The sequence below is a fragment of the Rissa tridactyla genome, chromosome 7 (genome assembly GCF_028500815.1).
Source record: "Rissa tridactyla isolate bRisTri1 chromosome 7, bRisTri1.patW.cur.20221130, whole genome shotgun sequence".
Lineage (NCBI taxonomy): Eukaryota > Metazoa > Chordata > Aves > Charadriiformes > Laridae > Rissa > Rissa tridactyla.
In genome coordinates, this window is record NC_071472.1 from 48,851,055 (window position 1) to 48,867,710 (window position 16,656).

A 16,656-nucleotide genomic window follows, 5' to 3' on the forward strand; every position below is an offset into this window, starting at 1 on the left:
AGTGAAGAATATTAATTCTGGTGCTACTGCAGTGGGAGTTTAACATGTAAGCTACCAGTTGCTGAGGGTTCCGTGGCACTTAAAACTCAGGCCTCCTTTCATTTTACTTTTTCAATAAACTAATCTTGCCTACCTGAAATTCCTCCTCCTCATCTTTTCTTTCTTTGTTTCTGGTTATTTGGTTTATCATTACAGCAGTGGTTGTGTTTTGCTCCGGAGATGACTGTGTAGGTCTGACCACGCTGCAGCCGATAACTTTATTTGCTTTGGAAAGCAACTGGGATCCTTTTGGAGTAAAAGTCTGCGTGAATGAACGTGCTTTCCCGGTTTTGTGTGTGTGTGTGTATATACTTTGTGTGGCTTAGTCTGTGTATATTTTTGTACTTTTTTTTTTACAACAAATGCATACATGATGGTTTCAAGGTTTCTTTAAGGGGCATTTTACAGGATGAGGTTGGTGCTGGGAGTGTGATGCTGGTGTGTATGCCCCCCTTCTTTCCTGAGCAGTTGTTAGCATTCAAGTAGCAAGCCCTTGTGGATGAGTGTTACTCACCAGACCCGAATGCTGCACAGAGGGGCAGGTGGTTTGTATTGATACATATTTCCATTACTCTTAAGCTGGATTCTGATTTCAGCAGCCAGGTTTCCGTGTCCTGAATTGGTTTTGGTGATAGGAAACGCTTACTAGAAAAAGTGATTTGCCGTGCATTTCTCTTCCCCCTAAAGGAACATTGTCAAGAATTGCAGGGGAAGATTAAGCACTTAGTCTTGCTCTCCTAATCTGAATTGTTCTGTGAAAGCTTAATTTTAAAGAGTGTGCTCCTGAACCAAATTTGCTGTTCCCCACTGGCAGTCAGTTTTGAAAGCGTATCTATAACATACACACAGGATGGTGAGGAGGAGTCATTTTAACCTCTGCCAAGAGGAAAACACAACAGTTGGGAGAGGCACAATGTAATGATAAATATTTTATTGACATGTTCCAAACATATTGGATGTAAATTTACACACTATCTGAGATTTGTTGAGTTTCCTTGTGAATTTTTATGTTCCTGTAAATCCTGGTTCATTAGTTGGCTGTAAAGTAACAAACATCTGAGCCAGCAAGGAAACCTGTGTTAGCTGCGATGGGCGATAATAACCGCCCTGTGAAGACAACCCCCGGCACCCTCTGAGCTCAGCTCCCCCTTCTGTGCGCCTTGGGAGGTTCTGGCACGCAGGAAGGCAGTGCATGAAAGCCCTGTTGGCTTGGTTCCTCTCCAAAATGCAGGGGAGATAAAATCCACACTTGCGTAAATGAATGAAGGATGGGTCAGTAGGCGTAGAAAATTATTTTCTGGCTCCTAAAAAGGGTAGGGGGTCTCCAAAGAAATTGAAAGTCAGATTTCCTCTGTAAACTTAATTTGAATGATAAACATCTCCATTAGATGTGCAATAAAAGTTTTTGCTCTTGCAACATTCTGAAAATGTTTTCTGATACTTGTCCTTGGATGTTGGCTTTCTAATTGGTGATTATTAAAAAGAAAAAATAAATCCAGTTTTGGATGTACAGTTTGGGTCCAAAAGGTTACACAGCATTTATTTCACTGCAGTTCTTGTAAAATTCATTTGCTGGAGTATTTTGAGGCTTTTGTGATTTTTAGTCTATCTAATTAGATTTCTGGGGCTCAGAGGACTTAGCTAACTCTGCCAGTTGGGCGCTGTCAGAGCTGAGTCTTTGATGCCATGAGGGATCCAGAGGCAATAATGATATCTGTATTTCAGTCGTTAACTGCAGGGGTTTGCAAGAGCAAGTGATTGGGAAGCTGTGGCTTTCCAGCTGAAGGTGGCCCGATTGTAGCTGTTGCTCTCCTAAGTTGGGGTGGTGATGTGTGTGTTTGTGTGTTCATTCATTTCGTAGGTTTTCCAGGAGTTCTATCTTCCATTCAAATCCCAGGTTAAGAAAACAGCTTTTAAAAAAGAAACAAAATGGGCTTGTCTGCCTTAGTGAATCTCCTCTTTGGAGCCTCAAAATAACTGAGGCGTTGCTAAATTTTTTTGAAAGATGCCTCTTTAGAAACTAAGAGCTTGGGTGTGTGAATAAATTACTGGGAGGAAGGAGGTGCCTGAACCTGGTGCAGAACATCGCCTGTTCCGGGGCGTACATGTGCACACACATCGCTGCTGCTGCTGCAGGGGTGGTTTAACTAACCCCGTCTGCAGCCACACCTTCCAAATACCAAATCCACAAACTTCTGTCTCATCCCCTCAAGAGAGCACGACGTGAAGGATTAAGACTTCAGTAAGGCTTTCAAGAACAGGCTGGAACACCTGTTCTGGTTAAAATTTAGATGCTGATTTGTTAAATGTAAATTTTCTAATGTTTACTGAGTTGCCACAGGAGGTAGGCAGGAAATCTGTATAAACGTGTCTGTTATCCTTCATTTAGTAGCATGTCATGCATTATAGGTACCTAGTGATAACCCGTTTGTTCATCTTGTACATAGTTTACTCTGGTGCTTTTTTGAGCAAATGTTTTGGAGACTGCGCTCCTTGGGGACAGCAGCGCTTGTCCCGCCAGTTCCAGCCGCAGCACCCCGCAGGGACAGTCCTGTGCCAGCAGTAAAGTGTCCTGCTGCTGTACTGCAGTTCTCCTGCTGGCTGAAGTGCAGTTTTAGGTGTGCAAATGTCCATGACAGTAATGGGAGAACAGACAATATTACTCTGGAGGCTGCTCTTTTGCTACCTAGTACTGCTAACAGAAATACTGTTGGAGTCCTACGCTGTTGTCTTTTTACCTGCCTTCTTTCAGTTCATTTTTTTTTCCTCATTGTCTCTCATTAGATTGGCTGTTGGATTAGATGCTAGTGATTACAGTCTCCGGCTCTGCCTTTTGGAAGGAGGACCTTCTGGGCAATCACAGAAGAACAAAACAATTGAACTTGCCAATAGCCGTAGAAAACGTTGCTTGAAGGAAACAGGAAACACAAGGCATCCATTATAACTTTTGCCTACAACCTAGGTTAGAAATGCTGTGCATCGTACAGTGTCTGTCCCCGTACCCACCTGGGATCCTGTGTAGTCCTGTCGAGGATACGAGTTCACATGCTGACACCTAGGAATGTAGTTCACGGTTAGATCTGTAGCTCACCAAAGAAAATGACTTAAAAAATTCTGTTGGGGAGGATAAAGGGAAAGATCAAAAGGAGCCAACCTTTTGTCATCTCCTAACAAGCAAAACACTCTTCTTAAATGTTAGTTATGGAAATATCCCTTTTCACAGAAAGAAGTGTAGTCCCCCCAGCATTGTCTGTCTAATCCTCGCTTGACCTGAGCACAGGAACTCTTTATACATATGGACTTTTTTTCTCCTGCATCTGCTTTTATCTTGCCTTCGCTCACCTGGCTTGGGCCTGTCTAGTGGTATGTGCAAATGTGCCAATGCAGATGTGATAGGACTTGAAGAGAGTTGCAAGATTAGCTGAGCAATGCTATTTTTTTTTTTCTATTTTGCTGTTTTAATCTTGGTTAAACCTCTTAGTCAGTGGGTGATTTCCATTTCATCTTGAGTTATGTTGAGCTTCTATGGCTCATTTCAAGCTATAGCTTGCCTCCTTAAACTTCTGATGTAACCCCTATTACTGCATTACCCCGGTGGCTGCTTGCAGCCATGCCTACTCCTGGGTATATAAATATTTTCTATTCTTTGCCTTCATTTGTCAGACATTTGGGTTTGGTATGAGCATGGATGGAAAAGTTTATTCTTGTTTCAAGGCGAAGGCAACAAATGTTTATCTGAATGATCAAAGCAGAATTTATGGGGAAATACAATGGAAACTATTCCTGGCTGTTTAGGAGCTGATGTACAGGAGTAAGCCAAGAGGAACAGAAATGAGTGTACTCAGTTCACTTTTTCTTCTTAAGTAAGACTTCTCCTGGTCCTGTCCTGAACTGCAGTGAGTTTCCACTAAGTGAATGCGCTTTTTTTTTTTCCTCACGTGTCTAATATTTACTATGGATTTGTGATGTGCAACAAAGGGTTGTGAAAAGCAATGGCCCTACTTCTTGTGATGTGCTACTTCGGTGGAGCCATGGAAAGTGACATGTATTGTGACATGAAAGTGACATGGAAAGTGACGGTATTTTATCATCTAGTATTATTTTATTACTTTTCACTTTCCTCATCCCTCCCCTCTATCTCCTCCCTACCTGCCATGGCTGTGTACCACCGTGTGCTCCAAGGTCGGATGGAAACTTGGCGTTCCTGCGCTCTGGGGAAGCTGTGTCCAGCGATGGTTGCTCCACTGCATTCCAGGTTAATGAGCCTAAACTTGTATTCTCGGGCTTTCATTTTGTGTCTCATCCAAAGCTTGCTCTTCCTTGGATGAGGGCAGCATGCCTAGCCCACTTGACCAAGCTGTCGTCATTACAGCCAGGTCGCTTATCTTCTTAAGTTCACTCTAATGAAGTGTGACAGCCTGACAGAGTTCAGGCACCAGCCGCTGGAAGGGAGCGGGTTCTGTAGAAAGTAGGGGTTCAAGTGTGGGGGTTACATGGCTTTAGCAAATGTATTTCAACACTTTAAAAAGTTACAACCGATTTAACGGACCTGACTGAAGACATGCTTGACACGAAGTTGTAGCAAGTCTGCTGGTACAGCAAGACTGTAACTAAACCGGATTCGTTCAAACAGGCGAACTGTATACCGTGTTTTCCTCCGCTCCTTGCATCGGGGAACCTGGTAGGCAGCTGGTAAGCTGATTCTGTGCAGCCTCGGCAGCAGCAGGGTGGTTTGTAACCCTTTCCAGGCCAGACCTGCTTGGAATGGCTTTTCATCTGCAAATGCTTATCAGTGCAAGACCCGGTGGCCTCCTTCTTTGGCTTTGGCAGCCCGTGGCCTCTCCGTCAGAGGACAGTATAATGCCTCTTGATTTCTTGACTGAACTTGATTATTCCTGAGGAAAAATGAGTGTTTGTGTAAGGCTCATTTGGTAACAGAAACCATGGTGTCTCGCTGCTGTTTGTTTTACTGTGAATTAGAATCCATTAACCTGAGCCAGCTTTCTTCTGTCTTGTTGATTACCTGCCTTTGGGGCCGCAGGCGTGAGACCCTCTGCCACCACAGCCTGGGCTGTCACTTACGTTTCACCTGTGCTGGTCTTTCAGTGTGAATACGTCAGCTCTGTCTGTTTCTGCTTTCTTAAATACTTTTCCTCTAAGTTCTTAGTTTTGTTCAACTTGCTGATACTGGGTACACCCCTGTGTGCCCAAGGCAGGAGGATTTAGGGAATACTTACTCTCTTATTCCTTGCAATGGCAGCTTCAGGCTGTTGCTGGACTGGGAAAGCCCTTCATTCTTTAGATGGAAATCGATGTAGTTAATGTCATGCCAGCTAAAGTTATGCTGTTTTTAGAGGACTGTGTGCTGGAAAATGAAAAATTTGTGGAGTTCGAAGGCTTCTGTTGCTTGCTTCAAATTCTGTATCCCCCTCCTTCATGCTGCTTTGTTTAGAGATAGGCCTGTATAGCTTCTGAGATCTTGCAGAACAACATTCCTGTTGTTGTGGAGCTCCTGTAGGCCATTCCCAGATGAATATAAAGCTTACAAGACGCTGAATACATGAAGAGTGTTTTACAGAGTGGGGAGAATACTTAGTGGTGTCTCATATTAAATGCTTTTGTTGTCTTCTTAATGACAACCATAGTAGGTGTGTCAATGGGGAGCGTCGCCTTTTGGTGTAGAAGGAGACTGAGCCAGTGACTGAGAATTGGTAGAGGCAAGACCTGCCCTGTTTGCGCCAGCTGATTCTGCCCAGCACTTTGCAGACCTGTCGGTACAGCAAGACTCTCCGCTGCCCTCGTCGCGATCTCTTGAGTACAGCATCGTACAGCAGCCCGTTTTAGCCGGCTGAGCCAAAGGTTAGCGTGCAGCCTTTCCAAATCCATGACCGTACCATCTCGCTCCCTCCCACACTTAGCATTTTGAACAGCAGTGTCCAATTATGGCCAGGAGACGCTGCAAGAGCTTCACAGAAGGGTCATTATTTTGTCACCTAGGTGACAGTTTGTTACCCTGCCAGTTGTCTGGAGTGCAGCAAGGCACTTCACATACAGCTGACATGGTTTGGACACTTTTTAGTGAACAAAATGGGTAGCTGTATCCTTAGCCCTTGTCTCTCAGAAAAATCAGTTTCCAACTGTTGCATCTGTGATGAGGCTGCTTTGAATTGGTGAATTTTGCAGCAGTTGTCTGCTTTGTCTCTTTTCTGCTCGAGAAGGTGACATGAGGAGGGTTGCCCTGATTTAGAAGTGCTTTCAGAAACATCAGAAGGCGCTGGGAGATAGGAAGGTGCTGTTCCTCTTTCTCAGATAGGTAAACTGAGACGCGGTACCGTGACTTGTGCAAAACTGCCAGAGGCCAGCCAGGGATTGCCTCTTAGACTATAAACAGGCTTCTGTGTTTATATTAACATATATTTATAATCCCTCCCTTTAAGAGGGTTCTCCAGACTGTCCACTGTGGATTTATGCTGCAGGTCATGAATCTGAGCTGGTGACTCCTCTTTGGAGATGCCAAGTATAGGTTCAGTTTTTTAATTCTTTTAAGTTAGATTTTTATGATGCACCTTGGTAACTAATGCCGGGGTTTCTTCTTTGCCTATAGCCAAGTACTAAACAACCATCCCTTGCTTCAGGGGAAAGAAACTACATCTCTGCCGTGTGCCTCTTGCTCTTCTTCAGGGCTGGATTATGCATGTAGCATTAATGTCGTGTTGCACGTAACATCACGTTAAGTGTTTAACAGCTCTGGTTGCCACAGGTTGTGTTTTAAAGGAATCCTCTGCTGCCTCCTCGCAGGAGGAACGAGATTAATTTAAAACTATTCCTTCCATTTTAAACATGGGCTTTGGCAAGGCTGTGAGACCAGGTACGACTTTGCCATGTCTGTCTTGAGCAGCACCGCTTGTGCCAGCGTTTAGGAGGTCTGGAGTGCACCCATCCCTGTGCTCTTGGTGGTGCGTGGGGGCAAATGAAACTGGTCAAAGAGTAGCCACTGGGAGTAAAGCAAGCTGATAGCACTTGCCAGCTGATTTTTATGAGCGGTCTACCCTCTGCTGCCTCTTGAGTTGTTTGTTAACAAAGGTACTCTCAGCTTGGGGAGTGCACTATAATCCTTACAAGTCATTTAAAGCGGTGTAGGCAGTTAAAGATTAATTTTGCATGCAGTGACCTCTTTATTTTTAACTGCTTTGCCTCCTGCATCTTTAGAAATAACAAACAAATGCTCCAAACATACCAACCCCCTTGGAAGACAATAATTTCATTGTGGCTGCGAACATGACATACATTATATAAATATTGGTGCTTACATGCCTGCTGATCCTTTGTCCTTGGATGCCGAGTCGTCCGGCCCCGCTGGCCATGTTTTGTAAGAGCTTGGGAGGAAACACAATCAACAATTTAAGACACTGACGTTACTGATTGATCAAGACTGCTTTTCTAGCTTGGTCTGCTTAGCAAGGTGGATATTTTTTTATTAACGTGATAGGACTGGTTTATCTGTTGCTTCAGTTTAGCAGACCACAGCTGCTGTTGCACTTTTATGTATTTGTTTTGATCTTTTCAATGTCCTTATGTTGGTTGTTGCAGGACACAAAAGAGCTTTACAAACACAGTTCAAGCCTTGTGTCATCTCTGGAAGAAAAGTAACAAAGCCTTATCCCTCTGAAGGCAGGGGGAGATGGAGGAACGGTGCACAGAGAGACTGGCCTTGTCACACGCTTGTGAAGTGCGTTGCGTTACGCCCCTTCCTCCCACGTGGCTTCTGTGCATGGGCAGCAGTGCGTTCCTCCAGCGCTGCAGTCGTGCTGTCTTTTAGCTCCAGTGATGGGGTATGGTGTTAAGGAGCTGCAAGTCCCAGTTTTCAGACCCTGCTGGCGACTGGTGCTGGAGGTAGTTTTAATTTCCTGAAGACTACGTGTAACTCCAGTGGAGCTGAGAGTTGTTCTCTGCTTGTGTCTGTAGCTAGGCCACGCTGCCTTGCAGGGAATGAAATCTAAATCTCTACACAATCTAACGGTTGTTTCCTAAAATATGAACAAAATAAAAGAATGGAGAATGTGTGGTGTTCAGAGCAGCTTGAGAAGCTGAAATATTGACTGAAGTAGCTGAGAGAAAAGCAAGTAGGGGTTTTTATGTTGTTTTTTTTTTCTAGATTGTTTAATGTGTTAAATTAATCTTTGCTAGCAAAGCCTTTTAAATTGAGTCAAAGTAATGGTGTATATGTGCTCCTGTAATTGTAAGGTCACTATCTGGATACGGGCACCAGAGAGGATAATTTTTGGTGCAGTATCTTGCTCCTTGGAGCAAAGATATTTTATAAAACTGCGCTGCATGTGTAAGAGAACTGAAATGCAACCTGCATACAGAAACTTGGGGGTGGGAGGAATGTCTGATAGACTTGTTTAACCTTTGAATGCCTCTTGGCTTAATGGCCCTTGGATACTGCTACTTCATGGAAAGAGTTCTAAATATAGTACTCGTTTGTTGTTGAATAATAACTTTAGAGGGTGGATGCTAGAGTTTCCAGCTCCTTGCAGGGTGTAAGCTGTGCAAGAGCTATATACTGTAAATGAGACCCTTAATAAGTATTCAGTCCAGTAATACTGCTGAGCACTGACACAATTTACTTGTTATTTGTAAACATTCAGTTGAAAGTGTGTTTGTCATAAAAAGCTCCCTAAGATGAAACCTGAAGCTCGTTTTGTCCTTAAGATTTGTTGCCTTTTCGTTGCCTTTTTGCCTGGTGTGTATCAGCTGCCAGACATGGCACCTCTCTATCCGCACCTCTACTTGTAGAGCTGAAGAGATTTTGAAAATAAATAGAATGGGCAGGAAATGTTTTGGGGAAAGGGGTCAACAAGATCATCTCTAGAAAAGAGAGAGAGGAAATCTAAGGAAAGGTGAAGAAATTTGCCAGGAGGCCAGTGATGAAGCCGGGGTCTGAAACTCTTGTTTTTCAGAATCCAGTCCTTTAACCAAGATGTCATCCCTTACTGGAAGTTCAAAAACCCTCTTGGTTTTAACCACCCAGTGAGTGAATCTGCTGCCTTTGTTGCTCTGTTCTCCCAGAGCTTTTACCTTAGAAGACCCTGCCATCTTGAACAATTTCCCTGTATAATGCTTGCTTCACTGCTGTTTCATTTCACTAACTTTCACTTGAAAATCAGATGCTTCCCTATCTTTTCTTTTGACTTCCTTATACAGCTTTTCCCTGTTGCTGCTGCTCATTAAATTGTGCAGCTGTGTGTTATTTAACATCATAAAGCGTTTAGAGATATCATTCATATAAAAGGATACAGAATGAATGTGCATTATAATTCTAGTCTCAAGATAGCAAACTTCGATGTGGAGTAGTGACTTAACTTTCATGGCTTTGTAAAAGCTTTTACTTACCCTTTTTATTTAGTGCTTTTCTGATTCTTAATGATTTGTGTGTAGGTAAATATGTTTATAATGCTGTTATTAAGTAATCTGTATAATTATGTACATTAATATAGGTATGAAGTTGTATGGAAAATGTCAGTTATTTTCCTTTCCTCGCGCTCGGCAGCAGACAGTGCGCTGAACTGGATTGCTACCTGCTGGCACCGGTCCCCGCGTGTGCCCTGACCTGTGGTCAGAGGGTTCCTGTTCTGCTGAAAACTGATGCAAACAAAACCACGCACCAAACCCGTGCCCTCGGGGGAGGCAGGTGTGCTCCTGCCGAGGGGCCAGCCGCAGAGAGCAGAGAAAGAGGAGACAATGGCAAAGCTTTCTTTTTCAATTATTTGGTAATGAGAATCTTGATGGAGTTTGGCAAGGCAGGTTTGAAGCAGCCATGCCAGCTCTTCTGTATTGTATCGGGTATTCATAACTCATGATTGAAATGTAGCTGGCTTTTGCCTCTGCTTTCTTTTTCTTTTTTCTTTTTTTAAAGCAGGTTACTTAGCATTTGCGTGTCTAGGTTTTCTCTTCTGAGGCGTGAAGGTCATGTATTTCTTCTCCAGGAACATGGGGAGACTTTATTGGTGTCAATCACTCCAGAAGCCAGGGATGATACCATCAGCTCTGCTGTATCTGATTTTCCTGATGGGCTTTTTTGTGTGCGTGCGCATGTGTGGTTTGTTGCTGTGTGGGCTTGTTTGTTTGTTTGTTTTTTTACATTCAAATACTCATTTTGGGGCCTAATTGCCATTGTTCCTTCCGGTATTCTGGATCTGTGTCAAGCAGTTTGCCGGTAGCCCTGCAGAGCAGTTTGGACGAGGGAAGCGCTGGTCTCGCGCGGCTCTGGAAGCAGCAGGGGCACGGCAGCAGCGAGGGCTGTGGTGTCCCTTCTTTCAGGAGCTGCAGCCTTGTTCCTACCAGGGGGAGAAAACCCCTCAGCGTGGTCCCCGGGGTGACAGGTGAACAGGGACAATTCGCTTGTTGGCATGTTTGTGTGTACAAGCCTGTGCACGTTTTCAAGGGTAGCGGAAACTGTCGATGCAGGAATGTGTCCCACGGGGCAGGGGCTGGTGTTTCCATGAGAGCCACTTTGCCCATCTTTTGCCTGGCAGTGGAAACGTCTTCCCGGGCAGTGGTGTGTAGGAGACGTCTCTTCCCCACTTTGCTCTGTGCGTGTCGGTTGTATGTCTTACAGAGTGAAAGTAGGATGCCTTTAGGGGAGTGTCCTTGTGTCTTGCAGAACATCTTCGTAATACCTTTTCACATACCCCTTGAATAATCATTAAAAGCATTTTCTCCTTATTTTTCTTCTTTTTTTTTTTTTTTTCCCCCCAGTATCCTGGCCAAAGCAAATAGGATAAGGAGTTAGAGCAAGCTGAGGCTGGTATAATGTACTAAACCATGACTCTCACAGCAATTAATGCAAAGGAATGAACATTTTACAGTGCCCTGCAGTTATCCTTAGTTCTCAGTGGTAAACTGAAGTAAGCCTGGTATCTATATACTCAGTAGACTAACTGCCATTTTTATTACATTACATAGTTTATTGCTCATTTTTTCTGCCATTTTCAGGCTTCTCTCAGGCTATTCTCCTTCCCCTTTCATAGGCACCCCCAAAGAAGAATATTATAGTTAGCGCAGCTGATTTTTGATGCAGTTGAGTACTAATACTTGTGCATGGTCTGTACCACTCAACATTTGACCACGTTACATGCTGCCAGGACTAGAGGTGGCGATGGGAGCCTGGGCCCTTCAGGGGTGATAAAAAGGCAGAAGGTGTGGTTTGCAGAGAATTCACTGACTCGGAAGTGTCTAAGTGCATGCCTTGCTTTAAGCTCAGGGGGGTTCTGCTAACTTTGGTGGAGCCGCTCATGCGGTCGGTCAGGTCTTCATCTCCCTGTGTCCCAAATCTTTTCTCAACGAGCAAGATGTCCCACTCGATACGCTGTACAAATAAATCTGGTTATAGCAGCACGCTGTGCCCCGTTGAGAAAGATGAGGTAGCTTTATACTCTTACTACACACATGTTTGGGTTTGGACTTGCATAATAATTTTCAGTAAGAAACTTGTCGTCTTGGTACTTGTAAGATGTATGTAAGATTCTTGGTACTTGTAAGATTAATGCCAGTTTAGTTTCTTTCCTGTTTAAAAGGTACTAATTGTGCCCCATTGCTCTCCCCAGCTTTGTCTTGGACTCTTTAACTTGCAGTAAGTTTGGGGTACAAACGGTACAGAGAGTAGCACAATGGGGAGCTTGTTTTGGTTGTGGGAACCATGAGACAGAGAAGATCCTGGCTGTCAGTGCCTCCCCAGGCAAGGTTACCCCATCTTGCCCCTCAGCCCTGCCGCTTCCCTGTGTGGAAAGGAGGAGGCGGGAGAGAGCCTGAGCTCTAGGAACTTGCTGCATGTGTATAATATTGCTGTATGAAGAACATCTGTGTGAAAACTTGAAGAAATATACTCTTCAGGCAAGAAAAAGAATGTGTAATGTAAGAAAACATTGTTACTTAATACATTTTTTTTTTTTTTTTTTTTTTGCTTGGAAGCTATAGTCAACACATGCTGTAATACTTCTCGCTTGTGTGATACAGTAGCAATGTGACACTTCAGATTTATTATTTTTGGTTTCCCTTTAAAGAAATCCTGAATCTGGAATCAGAAGAATGCTTTTTTTCTCTTAAGCTAGAGAAGGGAAAATTTTCAAAATGACATAAATCAAAAATATATTAAAGGCCAACAAAACAGATGAAAACTTTTTTGGAAGATTGTCTATAATATTTGGCAGAAGAGACTAGTGTGCTGTGGTTTTTGGCTGAATTTATAAATGTGAAATACTCTAGGGTCCATCTCCTTGAAATGAGCTATTTTTATGTATTTTATCTATCTATATAAAACCCACCAGAGGTGACTGTGTATATAATGTATGTATTAACATGTGTGTAATTTATGTTAAGTATATAGACTACATCTTATATAAATTCAGTTACAACTTTATATAGAGTATTCAATTACAAAATTATTTTTGTAGTGCAAACACTCACTAGATACCTTGATCTTAGCCGAGAAATCCTGTATCCTCATGTTGACTACAGGGTTGCAGTACCTCATTGTTTGTGTAGGTTCATTTCTCTCCAATACCTGGCCACACGGCTGCAGATACACTTTGCTGCAATTATGTTACTGTATGTATGTGCTCAGCCTTTTTTTGATAACCTGCCCCATCTAATATTAAAAAGGTGCAGGAGGGACTCGTGAGGAAAGGCAGGAGTTTTTGAGGCTCGCCTTTTGTCTCGTAGCAGCCGGATGGAAGTAATCAGGCCGAGTGGATCAGAATGAGTTGGCTTTGAGTGTTTGCTCTTCAGTAAACTTTTTTATGACATGTTTCTTCCCCTTTTAATGCATTTTTAAATTTAGTTATGTGGTTGTGTTCTGCGTAACCAAGTCGCACCACAAAGGACGTAGTGTGGGATAATCAGTTAAAGCCACTGCTTCCTCCTCTGATGCCCTGGCCTCCTGCCTCTGATTTCTAGGATGTTCCTGACATTTTAAGCATGGGCAGTAACCCTCTAGACTGCTCCTGCTAGTTTACTTTTAATCTAGGGAGGTTTTTTCGATTCAAAAGTTGCTATAACCCTTCCTCCTAGGCTGGGAATCTGGTAGGATCTCTGCCCTGTGCATTAGACAAAATGAATACTCTTCTTTTCCTCTTTCTCCCTAAATGGAGACTCTGAAGTTTTGCAGGGGAAGAGATTTGAACCCTCCTCATACCCTGGTCGCTTCGGTGATGCTCTCTGACACAGTTTGTGCTCCTAAACTCAACTGCAAACTTAGGGCTCAGGTCATCTTACAGAGATCTACACATTTCCATTTTTAAAAACACATCTTTCCATAGAGGAAAGCTTGCATGTCTGTGTGTATAACAGTTCCCAAATTGTTACTGACACTGCTTAAAGTGTTTACAAAGAGAGGGCAACACTTAAAAACTATCAATTAGAAATGACTAGAGCAATGACAAAAGATGTGAAAACAGTTATCGGTTTGGTTTCCAAAATAAATCTTCGGGCTGACCCTCCGGGCATGGCTGTTGGGTTTGGAACCGACAGCTCTGGAGAAGATGAAGCCTTCCATCTGCTGCCAGCAGAGGCTTGAAGGTATCAGCGGTTCAGCGCAAGCTCTGCGGAAGCCAGCAAGTGTGGTAAATGAACGGACTCCAGAGTAGTGGAGACTTATCCTAAAAACTTGTGTGGCAGAACAGGAGCGGAGCGGTTAATCCCGTGCTGCTGCGAGGAGCTGGCAGGGCAAAGGCTGCGGTTGAACCTGACCCAAAAGGAGTCCCCGTTTCGGGGCTGGTGGTGCAGCAGCTTCCACGATTCTCCGAGCTGAACAAGGCAATGCACTGTAAAGCTGGGCTCCCGCTCTTCACGTTTTATTTTCCTTTCTGCTATAACTCTTTCCCTAGGTGCAGTAATGCTGATAGTGCTGCCGAGTTTTGCTGTTTGCAGTGGGGACGTAACAAGTAAAAGCTACATGTAAACAGCTTTGTTGGCTACTTTTACTTTTCTTGCTTATATTGTACACCTTAAATGTGCTATTTCTTTTGGCATAATGGCAAAATCGCTGCTTATGGGAACTGCTGTAGATAATACAAAAAGCTCTTTGAAAAGAGCTTTATCAGAGTACAAAGTACTTGGAATTGAAAGCCCCTAGAGGGTTGCTTTATTTTCCCCCTTCATTCAAACTTGTAGTGGTGTAGGATCGAGATACATCATGCCCTATTTTCAGCTGATTTGCATGTTAGAGAGAACGGAGTAATTGGTGTTTAACCAGAACAAAAGAGGATCTGTTTGCTAAAAGAAAAAGAATTCTTGAAGTAGACCCTAATACATATACTGCCTTTGTCTCTTCTCTCATTAAGAATTGAATAGGATGGCCTAGTAATTAGAATGTGGAAGGCATTGCTTTGGTGTTGATGCCTTTTGAGCTAATTGGTTTGAAAATTATATTTGATGTAGCTCTAAGGGATGTTGGCACAACACCTTCTTGGGACATGGACGTCCTGTACTCCCATTTAACGGCAGAAATAGGCACTTTGAGGCAGGGATTTGTCTTTTGTGTTTTTTTTTTTTTTTTTTATTAAAACCGTATTTACCTTCTCATTTGAACACACAGGATGCATTGCCACATGTAAATAATTCTTCTCTCGCTGGTATGAAAACCTTGAAATGACCTTGGAAAGAGATAAGCCCCTCTTTTCCCAAATAAGTACCTAGTTCAGACCTTAGTAAAGCAGAGATTGGAGCTAAGCTGGGTTTGGATATCTGCCTTTGCATTCTTGGAAAGGTTGTGGTGGTGGTGTTTGTTTGGTTGTTCATTTGTTTATGTTTTGACAAAAAGATTTAAAAAAAGGTAGTTCTTCAGCAGACTGGAATAAAAGACAGGTCTGGAAACGTGCAGGAGGCTTTCTTTGATCAGTGCTTGTGCTCATCTTCAGCCCTGTCTGTGATGGGGAAGACATCAGGGAGATGTTGGATGCCTCTGTGGATCCTTTCTTTGGATTCTGAAATGGGATCGCTTTAATCGGAAAACTTTGAAACTTCAGAAACTTTTTTTGGATCTCTTGAATTGCTGAGGGACTCTTTGCTTTGGACAAGCCCCATGGAGGCCTTCTGATCTGTATCCCGTATGTGTACAATGGATTTTTAGGGTGCATGGAGGTACTAGGAAATTCAGAGAAGAAAGATGAATTTCTTAGACAGAGAGATAAACTCAACAGTAAAGATTCAGCTATACAGAATTTAAGTGTGTTTTATTTGATAATGCTATTGTTTTGTGGTACAAATTGGAGTCTCAAACCTGTTGTTGATTCTCTGCAAAGCCCTATACAATCATCTTAATAAAGTATTACAGTGTAGCGGAGTTGTTATTTATTATAACTTCTGAATTTTCCCCCAAGGTTTCAGAGATAGAAAGAACACTTTTAAAAATGACTTGAGGTTCTGGGGAGTATTTATTTAGCAGTGTTTTTGTTATTTGAATGGATTCAGTCTTGCAATGAACAAAAAATTTTGCTTTTCTTTATGTTTCAGCTATGTCTCTTCTCCCTTCTCATGGTGGGTAGGCACGTGCCTTTTCTCCCTGCTTTTGTTTGGCTGCCTACAGGTGTATGTCAAGTCAATATTACAGCTCTGATCCCGCTTTAAGATTTGCTTGTGTGTTTATTGTACTACAACTTCAATGGCCTTTAGTGTCTTAAGGCTTTATCTTTAGGTAGCGTAGGTATCTAGATGTTTCGGATATCTTATCTTTAGTTAGGGGTAAGTGACACTAAGCTGTGTTGCAAGTTTTAAAGTACTGGGCAGGACTGATGGCCTCTGTAGTCCATCGCAAAGCGATTCTCAGAGTAATATTTTACTGGTGTCTCCCTTGGACCTCTGCTTTTCAGCGTTTCCCTCTGTGGTATAACTAACCCCTGCCGAGGGATCACTCTGGATGGGAGCTAGCCATTAGTGCAGTTTTCCTGCTGGAGACACGAATGCTGGCTGCAGAGCGCCGCTGCTGCGCCAGCCTCTGTCTCCTCCTCCCTCTGTGCACGTCAGCGCGTCGGGCAGCTGCCAGCTGGGCACCCAGGCCCTTTGGGCTGTCAGCGTAAGCTCCTTCCCAGCTCCATGTCTCCCTTACTGCTTGTTTAGTAAATCATTCCCTTCTGGACTGTCGGCCGGGGGCTTTTCAGGCTGCAGTCACAGACTGACGGGTCTGGAGGTGTTGTCAGCCATTGGGCCCTTCCCAGGCTGGGTGCGGGTAGGGGTGGTCCTGGGCATCTACTCTAGTGGTGTGCCCGGACAGGATGGAGTGTTTTATTTAGCTGGCTGGTACATACGCGCTCTTACATTTTGCATTTACACAGTCCGCTGGTGGCTCAGTGTGGTTTGCTGTGTTGATGTGCCATTCCTTGTTGGCTGAAGTCTGGGTACGGCACCCAAATCCTGCTGCTGGTGTCTGGGGCACCCAGCGGCACCTGTGAGCGCACCTGGGGGAGGTTTTTTTCATAAATAGTATCTCCATAAGGTGGAGCTTGAAGGAGAAGGGTAGGAAGAGAAGCTTGAAGGATCAGACATAAATTGGAGGCCACAATGTTGATATTTTCTAAAGCAAACTCCTTTTTTTATTTTCCTCACGAGTTCTCCTTATGT

The 16,656-nt window shown here is 43.5% G+C and overlaps 1 protein-coding gene across 12 annotated transcripts in view; it reads left to right on the forward strand.

Moving 5' to 3' along the window:
* MSI2 (musashi RNA binding protein 2) overlaps positions 1 to 16,656 on the forward strand; it is a 255,745-nt gene that overhangs the window by 39,813 nt on the left and 199,276 nt on the right. The window contains exon 1 of one of the 12 annotated variants that reach the window (XM_054207887.1): positions 8,990 to 9,072. The exons of the other annotated variants lie outside the window; for them this stretch is intronic. The gene's annotated coding sequence lies outside the window, so the exon portion shown is untranslated. Of the gene's footprint in view, positions 1 to 8,989; positions 9,073 to 16,656 lie in introns of those variants that run through there. 12 annotated transcript variants of the gene reach the window in all.